We start from the raw sequence: 12,182 nt of genomic DNA, 5'->3' as shown, positions 1-12,182 counted from the left end.
CATCCATCCATTCTTTTTTTTTTTTTTAAGTAGGTTCCATGCCCAGTGTGGGGCCCAATATGGGGCTTGAACTCACAGCCCTGAGATCAAGGCCTGAGCTGAGATCAAGAGTTGGATGTTTAACTGACTGAGCCCCCAGGCACCCCTTTTCTATTCTTTATTAACTGTTACTCACAGACATCTTGACATACTTGTCTCCCTTCCTCAGGACAGATTCCAAGAAGGGAACCACCAGGTCAAACAGAACCCACACTTCCAAAGGTATCTGACATACACTGTGAAGCTGCGCTCAGAGAAGCTGTGCCCATTTATAACCCCTCTTCCTCATTTCTAGAAACTGCCAATTGATGGGTAATAAAAAGAATTATTGTGGTTTAAATACTCAATTCCTTCACTATTCATGATGCTGAACTTGTTTCACAGACTTACTGGTTGTATATATTATTTCTCTATGAATTTCCAGTTTATTTATTATTTAAAAAAGATTTTATATATTCATGACACAGAGAGAGGCAGAGACACAGGCAGAGGGAGAAGCAGGCTCCATGCAGGGAGCCCGACGTGGGACTCGATCCCGGATCTCCAGGATCACGCCCTGGGCTGCAGGCGGCGCCAAACCACTGCGCCACCAGGGCTGCCCTCTTTTTCCATTTCTTTACTGCTTTGTATTAGGTCTTACTGATTTTTAGGAACTCTTTACATACTAAAGTTACATAGATAACATAGGATGAAGATTTTCTTAATGTTTTAATATTTTGCTAATTTATTATTATTATTAAATATATTATTATTATTTGGGGGGGGATGGAGGGGCATAGGGAGAGAGAGAGAATTTTAAGCAGGTTCCACACCCAGGATGGAGCCTAACACAGGGCTCCATACAACCCTGAGATCATGACCTGAGCCAGAATCAAGAGTTGGATGCTGAGCAGCCCGGGTGGCTCAGTGGTTTAGTGCTGCCTTCAGCCCAGGGCCTGAGCCTGGAGACCTGGGATCGAGTCCCACATCAGGATCCCTGCATGGACCCTGCTTCTCCCTCTGCCTGTGTCTCTGCCTCTCTCTCTCTCTGTGTCTCTCATGAATAAATGAATAAAATCTTTAAAAAAATAAAATAAAAAAATTAAGAGTTGGATGCTCAACCGACTGAGCCACTGAGATATCCCCCTAATTTTTATTTTTATTTATTTTTTTAAAAATTTTTATTTATTTATTTATGATAGTCACACAGAGAGAGAGAGAGGCAGAGACACATAGGCAGAGGGAGAAGCAGGCTCCATGCACCGGGAGCCTGACGTGGGATTCGATCCCGGATCTCCAGGATCGCGCCCTGGGCCAAAGGCAGGAGCCAAACCGCTGCGCCACCCAGGGATCCCTCCCCCTAATTTTTAAAAAAAATTATTTTTAAAAATAATGTCTACCCCCAAAGTGAGGCTTGAACCCATGACCCCGAGATCAAGAGTCACATGCTCTACTGACTGAGCCAGCCAGACACCCCAACATTTTGCTAATTAAAAAAAGGCTTAAGTGTTTACGTCGTCAAATAGTTCTCTTTTCCTTTAGTTTTGCTGTTATTCCTGGAAGGTCTCCCCTTCCTACTCTGAGACAGGTGCATATTCGCTAGTTAGCTGAAGTCCCCACGGGCTGCCATCCTGGTGCTCATCCTCAGGCCAGGAGATGGGCTCCGGCGGTGACACGGCAAGCAGGAGAGCCGGCCTGGCACACCTCCGTCCCATCTCCCAGGCTCGCCTCTTGTCGAGACCCCATGCGTTCTCAGAGTCGTGGCCCCAAGTTCACCTGAGAGTAACGAGGACCTAGTCCCTCAGTCGGCGTGACAGGCCCCATGACTTCTGCCAAAGGGGCTTACGGCGGAAGCAGTTCAAAGTCATTCATATAAAAGCAGGGAAGAATGAAACTGCTTCTAGACAAATCTTAAGAAGCTGGGCAGCAATGTGTCCAGAACAGCGTTCCCTCCCTTTGCCTGCTTAGCTTCTACTCATCCTTCTCGATTTAAACATCCCCTCCTCAGAGCAGCCTGCCTTGATACCTCTCCCAGCGCTGGGTCCCAGTTACCCTCACTATCATGGAATTTCCACTCATAGCCCTTTCCGTGTTTTGTGACCATGTATTTGTGTGTTCACACGCTTAATGTCTTTCCCCACCACTAGACTAGAAGTCTCACGAGGAAAAAATATCATGTGTCTGAAGCCCCTGCACCCCCAGCTCCTGGCCCAGCAGGTGCTCCAGGAGCGGCTGGACGCCCCCACTCCGGATGGCGGTGTTTCTCACTGGATCGGCAGGCCTGGGCCCCTCCCGACACAGAAGCCAGTTTCTGACCCTGCTCGCCATCTTCCCTGGAGCACTACGCCCCCCTCGTGCTGGTTCCCTGGAGAGCACCACGGAGCCTCCTGCGTGTCTGTGTAGACGCTGCCTGGACGCCTCCGCACAGGCATGGTCTAGACAACAGTTTGTCGGGAGCAGCTGCAGCACAGACAATGAGTGGGCTCGGCCTGACCCCACCCACCCCACTCAGGATTCAGCTCAAGCAAATGGCTCGGGAACTGCTCCAAAATGTAGGCTGACAGAAGGATGGGAGCAGACGGGCAGGGAGAGGGAGAGATGCTGGCAGGGGAAGCGGTAGCGAGGCTGTCTCCCTTCCTGAACACGCAGGGCTGGGGGAGAAAAGGAAGCAGAATGAAGAGGCAGGCCTGGCAAGTGGAAGCTGCTACAGGCTCGCCAGAGGTGTGAGCAGAGACAAATCCCCAGGGGACAGGCCCTCCTGCCCCCCACCCCCTGCTGACGCACACGGAGGGGATGACCCACCCTCAAACCATCCTGGTGGGTCCTCTTCCAGAGACACACCTGCAAGTGGTCCTCTAGTGCTCCCACAGGGGAGGCTGCTTGGAGGGATCCCGGCCTCATGGTGAGACCTGCCAAGGAGAAGGTCTAGGCTACCCTGGTCTAGGAGGCCTTGGGGCCAGGCCCCTCCAGAGACACTGGTCCTCAGGCTGAGGTGGAGGGCCCTGGCCCAGTCTGGCTACAGGGCAGCCGTGTGCCTGGGTGTTTCCTGGGCCTCCGGCTCAGCTCTGCAGGAACTCAGCCATCCTGGCTTGGAAGTCTCTGGAGCTTTAGTCTGTCAACTACTCCGTGTGCTACCCTCCTAAGTCAGCACCAGCTCCCTTAGAACCTGCACTCAAAAAAAAAAAAAAGAACCTGCACTCACCAGGAAGCTCAGTGAGGCAACAATAGGGGTGAAGGGAGGAGGCTAGAACCAGCCTGGCACCCCCCTCCTGCCCCCCCCATCTGCCAGCTGTGGGCCTCCATCCTCAAAGCTGAGGGTTCACTTGCTGGACCCAGCTGGGGAGTGAGTCGGCCTGGGTGCTGGAGGGCCGAAGCTCTGTGACAGCCACCGTGCCTGCCCAGAGGAGGGGGATGCCTACTGTACTGTCAATTTGGGGTTAAGGTCACTTCAACCCAAAGCTGCTGGGCGATAGGAGCCCAGCTTTGCCAGAAGGCAATGAAGGCTGGGCTGTTAGCAACACATAAGTTTCCAAGGCCTGTGATGCCTAATCGCAGGGGTGCAGCGTGGCACGTACAGCACAGCTGGGCAGGAGAGGGCCAGGCAGGACATGGTTCAACATGGTGGACGTACGTCAACCACGGAAGGAGGTGGGCAGCAAAGAGAGATGGTGCTGGGCCCCCAGCCCCACCCCGCCCAGCTCGGCCTTCCCTCCGATCCACCCCCTACAAAGCAGCTGGACCCTGGCCGGACCAAGGAGAGGCTCATAGCTGGCACCCAGGAGTATATCCTCCACAGAGGTACCCGACGCCCCGGGCAAGGACACACATGCGGAGCCAGAGCGAGCCTCCCACCTCCACAGGCACGAGGGGCCGCGATGGAACCAGCCCTCTGTGCAGAAAGTTCTGTACTCAACCCCATCTGGGCTTCCTGCTGCAACCTCCGGGGTCCTGGAGAGGTGGGTGACCCTGCACACGGAACCAGGGAAGGCAGGGGGCAAGGTCAGTCTGCGCAAGGAGCCAGCAGCAGACCCCAGCTCGGTGCGCTGCTTGCTGTGTGTGTCTGCATGCGTACGATGACAGTGGCAGCTGGTAGCCACAACGCGTCAGCAGCTTCCAATGGAGCCAAAGGACTGTGTCTACACTGCAGGGTCAGGCTGAGCCGATAGGGTCAAGATTCAAGCTGGCCCTGTCAGCAGCCCCTGCGCCCACCCCCATGTTTCCTGGCTCTGTCAAGACAAAATAAAACCAACCAACCAACCAACAAAAAGTCCCCAAGTGGTGCAGACTCTGTCTTGTGGACTTTACCTCTGGCCGGGCCTACTGAAGGCAGGGACCCTGCACCTCTGCTCAGCTCACATGCACCTGGAAGTGAGCACGGAGCTCCCCCCATCTCTGGCCTCGACATGAGGGGCCACACGAGTGTTAAGGGTCTGTGTGCCCAGACCCACACCAGACCCCAGGAGGGAGCAAAGAGTCTCGGCTGAGAGGACACTAAGGGAGCACAATGATATGGTTAGAAGAACCGGCCTCGGGCTTCTTCACAGCGCAACACAGACACAACCGTTTGTACGACACTTGGGAGTACAGGAGCAGGGGCCCCCGGCCATCCTGCGCTGGCCCTGTCACCTTCAACCTGAAGGGATCACCATCTTGATCCACATAACCCACGGAAACCTCTGAGTCAGAGCAAGCGTTCTGGAGCAAGCCAGTCCCCGGTTCCAAGGCCAGCACCGTCACTTGGTGGTGATAAGATCTCGGGCAAGTTCCTTGTTCAGCATCTACAGAATACAGAGCACAACACCTACCTTCCGAGGCTGGGCCAAGGATGAAGTAATGACCCACGCAGAGCACCTACCGGCACACGTAAGCACTTGGTAGCTCATGCTACTACCAGCTTAAACACAGCAGCTATTTCTCCTGCCCACAGGGAAGGGGACTGTTACTCACTAGGCACTAACGGGGGGGGGGGGGGGGGGGGCAGACCAAAGAGGGCACCTGAACTTGCCACTGGGCTCTGGGCCTGGAGGCCAGGGGTCTCTGATGGCCAGCTTCAGCGACAAGCTCGACAAGCTCGGCTCAGTGTGGGGAGGGGAGGCGGCCCAGAGGGCTAGCCAGCCGAGCTGGGGAGGAGGGGAGGAAGGGAGGAGGGGGTGCGGGGCGGCAGGAGAGGGCAGACGCACCCAGCATCTCACGCTCTTGCTCTGCTCACAGGTCTGGGGGAAAGCAGAGGCTGGAGCACCAGCTGGCAGCTACTGACCTGGGCCACAGCGAGGGACTGCCCGGGAGCCCAAGATAAAGACCTGGTGCCTCTAGGCCGGGATGTGCACTTGACAAAATGACTGAATTGTCTAATTAAAGGATCTGTGGAACTCACCGTATCGATAGCTCAATTTTTTTTTTTTTTTAAAAAGCACATTTGGCCTTAACCAAATGGTCCAAGTTACTATCACCAATAACAGAACTGACATCATATTACGCCGGATAGAACACTGACTTACGTTATTTGGCCCCAAGTACAGCCCGACTGTGGTCCTGAGACGAACACAAACTGAGGAACACAAAACAGGCCTGTACCCTTCAAACCAATAGTGACGGATGAAGACTGAGGAGCCAGTCCAGATTAATAGAGATCAAAGACATAAGACAAGCAAATGCCACGTGTGATCGTGGGGTGGGGGAGGCATAACGGATATGGCTGGGCAGCTGACAAAATCTAGATACGGACCATACGGATGTTACACTTCCTGGGTTTGAAAACTGCACTGTGGCTACGTGGGGAGCAGCTGCTTGCTCTTAGGTGACAGGTGCCGAAGGGTTTGGGGGTGAAGGGTCACGATACCTGCAATGGACTCTGAGGTCAGACGGGAGAAAGTGTAAGCTGCTGGGGAGAGCAGCTCCAAGGCCCTGGAGGAGTCACGGATTCAAAGGGACTCCTTGCGGGCGTCAGTGCACAGTGGCAGGATGGGGGGGGCTCATCCTTGTTGGGCGGAGCCAGGCCCGCAGGAACAGCAGTTGGGTCCTGAATGCCACCCCCCACCCCACAGGCGGGCTGAAGAGCATCCATGCCAATGACCAGGTCTGCCACCTGGTGGCGTCTTTCTGCAGCTCCCGTTCCAAGGGTTCTCCCTGCCCCAGGTGTGTGGGGGCGACCTAGCTCTCCCTGGTTGATGGGGAAGGATGCAGGGCCACAGGGCCACTCCGTAGAAGCCCCCAGCTCAGCTACCTTGGTAACTGGGGCCTGGACCTTGCACTTTCTCCTCTGTTCCGGGACCTGGGCCTGCAGTGGCTCTGTCTGTCTCCGCGGTGGGGGTGCCTTTCTGGTCTGCAGGGGGAAGCCCTAACCCCTCCGGGAGCCAGGCCAGACCCAGGCTACCTGTCCAGCCTCACCAAGTGACTCACACAGTTCCCGGAGTGTGCCGGGAACACGCTTGCCCTGCCCCCGCTCCTGGCTGGCTCATCCTCTTCCTCAGTCCTCACTCCAGCAGCCAGGGCACCTGCGTGTACCTCTGTCCCCTCCCGTTGTCCCTGTCCGGGAACCACTGCTTTATCTGACTTCCCCAACACCGAGGGAGCAACTCCAATTCACAGCTGCTTCCCTGCACCCTGCCCAGGGCCTGGCACACTGCTGAAGGGAAGACCGAGTGTAGAACTGTTTGTTAGGCACCCAGAATGCATTAAAGCCATACCGCGGGGTGCCTGGATGGCTCAGTAAGTGTCTGCCTTCAGCTCGGGCGCTTGGGTCATGATGTCACAGTCCTGGGAACCAGCCTGCTTCTCCCTCTCCCTCTGCGCACCCCACCCCCTCGGATGCACAGTCTCTCTCCCCTTGTCAACTAAATAAAATCTTAAAAAAAAAAAAAGCCATATTGGGGCAGGGGACGGAGATCACCCAAGTAGAGGCCAGGGTTGGAGTGGGGTCCAGAAGGAAGGAGGGATGGACCACCACCAGCTCATGGCAGGAGACACAGTCCGGGATCAAAGAGACAGGGGATCACAGCTATAGGTCACTGGGCTGCAAGAACGCTGGGAATCATATGTCCAGGCAAAGTCCCATGTCAGAAATGCTGGGATGCCTGGGGCAGGGAGGGTTCCAGGCTGGCTGATCGCCAGGTGTTGTGCTTAGACAGTGTCTGCTGCCAGAGAGCAGCCTCCACCGAGGAGTGACTCTCATTCACAGCGCGCCTGAGGCTTGGGCCCAACCTCTCACTGGCAAAGGGGCAGGCTGGCCCCCTTTTGGCTGAATCCGGCAAAAAGATCTGCTTTCCTGCAGCAAGATGTGGGCACATGTGAATGATGGCGTGGCCTGCCCCCTCACGCCAGCGACGGGTCCTCTGGGTCACTCCAGGCTCATAGTGGGAAGGTCCTTCTACTGGTCAGATATAGTCCCAGCACTCCTGCTGCCCCCAGAGAAGAGCGGCTCTGGCTCAACTCCGAACGCTGACTACCCCTGGAAAGAAGCGCCAAGGCCTGAAGTGAGCAGTGTGAAATCTGAACACATGACCCAACTGAGATCCGCTTTGTAGACCAGACCCCTCCACACTAGAGGTCTGCCAATTCCCCCGAAGATTCCCCAGGCTCATTCCTGGACGGTGAATTTTGGACTCAGAGCCCTCAGAGGAGGCCCACACCCTCACCGGAACTCCCACAACAACTAACTTTTGCACACAGCTCTCTCGCTTACAAGGCACTTTCCAGGGGCACCTGGGTGGCTCAGTCGGCTGGGCGTCTGCCTTTGGCTCAGGTCATGATCTCGGGGTCCTGGGATGGAGCCTCAGCATCAGGCTCCTGGCTCAGCACGGAGTCTCCTTCTCCCTCCCCCTCTGCCATTCCCCCTGCTTGAGCTCATCGGCTTGATCTCTCTGTCAAATAAACAAATAAAATCTTAAAACAAAGCACTTTCCAAGACATAATTGTAACTGATCCCCCTACCCTCACCCCGCCGCTACCACTACCAAACATAGCATTTTCTAGAAAAAGAAACTGAGACTCAGAGATACTGAGAACTGCCTAAAGTTACCTGACCAGTTGCACAAAGAGGGGGGATGTGGACACAGGTTTCCCTTATTTTTTCTACTTGACCACACTGCTTCCTCGACTGATCCTTCCCCACCTGATGATGGCTACGGTCCTAGGAAAGTCAACCGCAGAGAGGACCCTCTGAATTTCCTTATAAGCAATCATTCTCCTGGAACCGAGGAGCTGCTTCAGCCCCCAAGCAGGTCTCTTTGGAGAGAGGGGCCGACTTGAGGCGGGGTCACTGACATATCCTGCCACCACCCAAGTTAGTGACCCAGTGACTCACATGCAGGTGTTTCTGACAGTGCTCCCACCTTCTCTATAGACCTGCTCTCCAACCACAAAGTCAAGTCAGGGAGCCAAGAGGGATTAGCAGCCCAGGGAACCAAGTGTTTCAGACCACAGACCAGTGACCCAGATGCCAGTTGGAAGAGCAGGATGGATTTGGAGGTCGAGGAGGTCTGGGTTCAAAGTCCAGCTTCTATCACTCACTTGCTCTGCTTCCCTGAACGAGTCACCTACCCTCTGTGAGAGCGAAGCCTAGGCACCCCGGCCAGTTTACCAGGCCCAGAGGAGGCTGCCTGAGGCCCATTCTCTTCTACTCCTGCCAGCTGGAGGGAAGGGGGCTGTTTGTCAGCTTTTCCTTTGAGTTTTCATGACAGCCACCCCCAAAGTAGGCCTGAACCCTGTCCCTGGGAGCCTGAAGGCTATAAGGAGCCTCTCCAGGAGCCCACTGGAAGCCATTTGCTTCTGAGCTCAGGATGGAGCTGGGGGATGGGGAGGCGGATTAGTAATCCCTTGGCTTCAGCCAGGACTCCCTGATGACAAAGATTCATGCATGCGCTGTCATCTTCACTGTTCCAAAACAGTGTGATGATTTTGCTCATTTTTAAAATGCAGGATATGTATAGCTCCAATTTGTCAAGAATACATAACATCACATCATTCCCTAAACGTCGTGCTTTACTGCCTCGAGGGTACCGAGTGAAGCGGCTTCTAACCGAGCCAGCGTTGCCCAGGGTGAACCCCACCCCCTGGAGCCGTTCTGCGCTCAGGCATGTGGGAGAGTACCTGCAGCAGCCAGAGAGGAAGTGACTCAGCCCAGTGGGAAGTGGGAGGGGCGGTCAGAGAGAGGGCCCTGGGCCCAGCCTGCTCCCCCTCAGCACATCCGCCCCAGACCCGTCCTCCGTCCTCGTCTCTCCCCAGTAGGCCTACAGTGTGGCCAGCACAGCAGTCCTGGGGGCCCCAGGGGCTCCGTGACCCCATGGCTCGTGGGAAGCCCAGGGCGTCTGCAGTTCGGAGGTCTAGCTCTGGTCTCCTTTAGGAGGCAAGATTCACATACAAGGAGATTACGTAATCAGTGATGTCCTTCTTCACCCAGCTGCCCTGAGGAAGTCCCCACCAGGCTCCTCTGTGGCCTCCATGTGGCCTGTGGGGGAGGGGTAGGGGAGGGGGGGAGAGCCTGGAGGCCAGAGGCCCCTGGCCAGAACCATGTGTTCCCCAGTGGCTCTGGGAGAGAGGGCTCTAGGGCTGTGCACAGAGGTGGGCCCGGGGCCCCTCTGGGGAAAAGACAAGTGGAAGAGAAACCAGTCCCTGCAGATGGGACGAAGGGCTTCACCAGCAGCTCCTCTGAAAGCCACCAGAGCAGAATCCAGGGCAGCAGCGCCAGCCCCGCCACCAGCTCACCCCTCCCAAGGGCCTCCGGAAGCAGCTGATGTGACAACAAATAATCCGTCACTGTGTGTGGGTGTCAGAGGAGGAAGGGACAGACTTAATAGCTCTTTCTTGGGCCATGCTGCTCTGGTATCTCCTATCCAGAGAAGGAGCCTGGGGACGCAGCCAAGCACCCTGGCCTGGGAGAGATTCCTGGTGGCTCCGCAGCTCTGTGGGGGTGGGGGGGTGGGGGGCCTCTGCCTTGTGCAGTGAGCCCAGACCAAGTCACCAACAGCCCTCCCCGGTCATGCCAGCCTGCCCTGCTCTAAGGGGACCCCCCCCCCAATCAAACCATCAGTGACTGCCTCGCACAGTGACTCAGCCAGGGAACCAGGCCTGCTGCAGAGTCCCACATGGGGATTGGGTTCTTGCCGCCCACGATGGCCCAAATCACGCAAGGAGAAAAGAGCAAGTGACTGAAGAAAGACTGGCTGAGTGTGAGAGCCGCGTTTGTGTCCACCGTGCAACCTGAACACATGTTTCTCCGGCCGCTCACCTAGCGGGGAGGGACTGCGCGGCCCCACGTGGGGTTCCTTGAGGACTGCTGGGAGCCTGCGAGGGGGAGGCGCTAGACAAATGCTGGGTTTCCTTCCTTCCACCCCAGATTTCCAGAGCGACAGACAGGAAAGCCTGGGCCAGGCCCAGGTACATGTGATTCCTCTCGCTTTATACTGTTGTTGTTGTCGTTGTTGCTTTGCAGGGGGCGGGTGTGCAGAGGGAGATGGAGAATCTTAAGCAGGCCCCATGCCCAGCCCGGACCTCAATTTCATGACCCTTGAGACCACGACCTGAGCCGAAGTCAAGAGTTGGATGCTTAACCAAGTGAGCCACCCAGGCACCCCTCTCTTTTTATACTGTTTTTAACAGCAAAAATCACTATACCACCATCCCGTAAGAAAGGTACTTTTTTAAAAATATTTTATTAAAAAAAAAAGATTTTATTTATACACGAGAGACACAGAGAGATAGAGGCAGAGACACAGGCAGAGGGAGAAGCAGGCTCCATGCAGGGAGCCTGACGTGGGACTCGATCCCGGGTCTCCAGGACCATGCCCTGGGCTGAAGGCAGGGGCTCAACCGTGGAGCCACCCAGGAATCCCAAGAAAGGTAATTTGGACTGGGGTCAGCAAACTGCCTTTCCTTAACTGCCTCTATAAGAAATTAAATTCAATTAAATTTCACAATTTTGACAATGAACAATACAGTTTACAAAGGCTGCTGGCTGGGGCTGCTCGGAGAGGCAGGACTGCAGACGCTGATGGCAGGCACAGCCAGCACAGAGCCCCTCAGGGAGCCATTCAGAGGGTAGGCCTACACCAGGATCTCACCTGTTCTGAGCCTCTGAGAGGCCAGTCAGGGCCAATCCTGAGGTCCATGAGCCACCAACGACAGACACTCGGGGCACGCATGGGCAAGAGCATGCTCATCACATGCCTGTGTCTCTTGAGAGGGTTAGCTCCTAGGAGCAAGGCCTGGGCCTGGGCCATTTCAGAATTCCCTGCACAGGCCCGGCAGGTATACGGAAAGTATCTGTTGAGAGCTACCAAAAGCCAATAAAGTAAAAGAAAATGCAGGCCTCGAGCCCAGCCCTTCATTTCTAGGGACTTACCCGACACATATACCCACACAAGTTCACAAAGATAAATGTGCTCAACAAGGGTCCCCGTAGAACCATGTGTAGCCAAAAAAAGAAACACAAAAGATAAAACCTCAAAAATCAAAACTCTCTCTCTCTCTCTCACACACACACACACACACACACACACACACACAGATATCCAGACAGGAAACATTCTAAATGTCCACCAAGAAAGGACTGGTTCACTACATCATGTTCCATCCCATGGAATACTGTGCAGCCTAGAATTTGAGGTCAACACCTGTGACAAAGATGCCTAGGATATATTACGGTTAAAAAAAAAAAAAAGCAAACCAGTACTATTTGTATAATATGATCCCATTTGGGTAAAGGAAAAAAGACAGGGGATCCCTGGGTGGCGCAGCGGTTTGGCGCCTGCCTTTGGCCCAGGGCACGATCCTGGAGACCCGGGATCGAATCCCACATCAGGCTCCCGGTGCATGGAGCCTGCTTCTCCCTCTGCCTGTGTCTCTGCCTCTCTCTCTCTCTCTCTGTGACTATCATAAATAAATAAAAAAATTAAAAAAAAAAAAAAAGGAAAAAAGACAATACACACCCTCAAATAGGCAAAGGAAATTTCTAGAAGAAACTCAACGGTGGATACCTCCAGGCAGGATGCGGGGCCCAAGGAGGGGAGGGAGAGTTTTATTTTATATTCTTCTATATGCTTAACTATCTTACCATACACTACTATAACAATACACTTTTTTTTTTATCTAAATTTTTTTTTTAACCCACTAGAATCGTTAAGAGTAGTAACGGGCTCAAGGGAAGACTCAGGTGAGGGAGCACGACA

General features: G+C 54.6%; 1 protein-coding gene and 1 long non-coding RNA gene across 7 annotated transcripts in view; one reads left to right on the top strand and one right to left on the bottom strand.

Moving 5' to 3' along the window:
- The window catches only part of STK40 (serine/threonine kinase 40), a 39,948-nt gene that overhangs the window by 19,751 nt on the left and 8,015 nt on the right, over nt 1–12,182 (bottom strand). The gene's annotated exons all lie outside the window — the stretch shown is intronic.
- LOC118350682 (uncharacterized) lies at nt 2,520–5,391 on the top strand. Its single transcript, XR_004804937.2, has 2 exons — nt 2,520–4,881; nt 5,230–5,391. It is a non-coding gene; the product is annotated as an uncharacterized LOC118350682 (long non-coding RNA).

This window comes from Canis lupus, chromosome 15 (genome assembly GCF_003254725.2).
Source record: "Canis lupus dingo isolate Sandy chromosome 15, ASM325472v2, whole genome shotgun sequence".
NCBI lineage: Eukaryota > Metazoa > Chordata > Mammalia > Carnivora > Canidae > Canis > Canis lupus.
The sequence above is the reverse complement of the archived record's forward strand: the minus strand, read 5'-3'. Positions and strand labels throughout refer to the sequence as shown.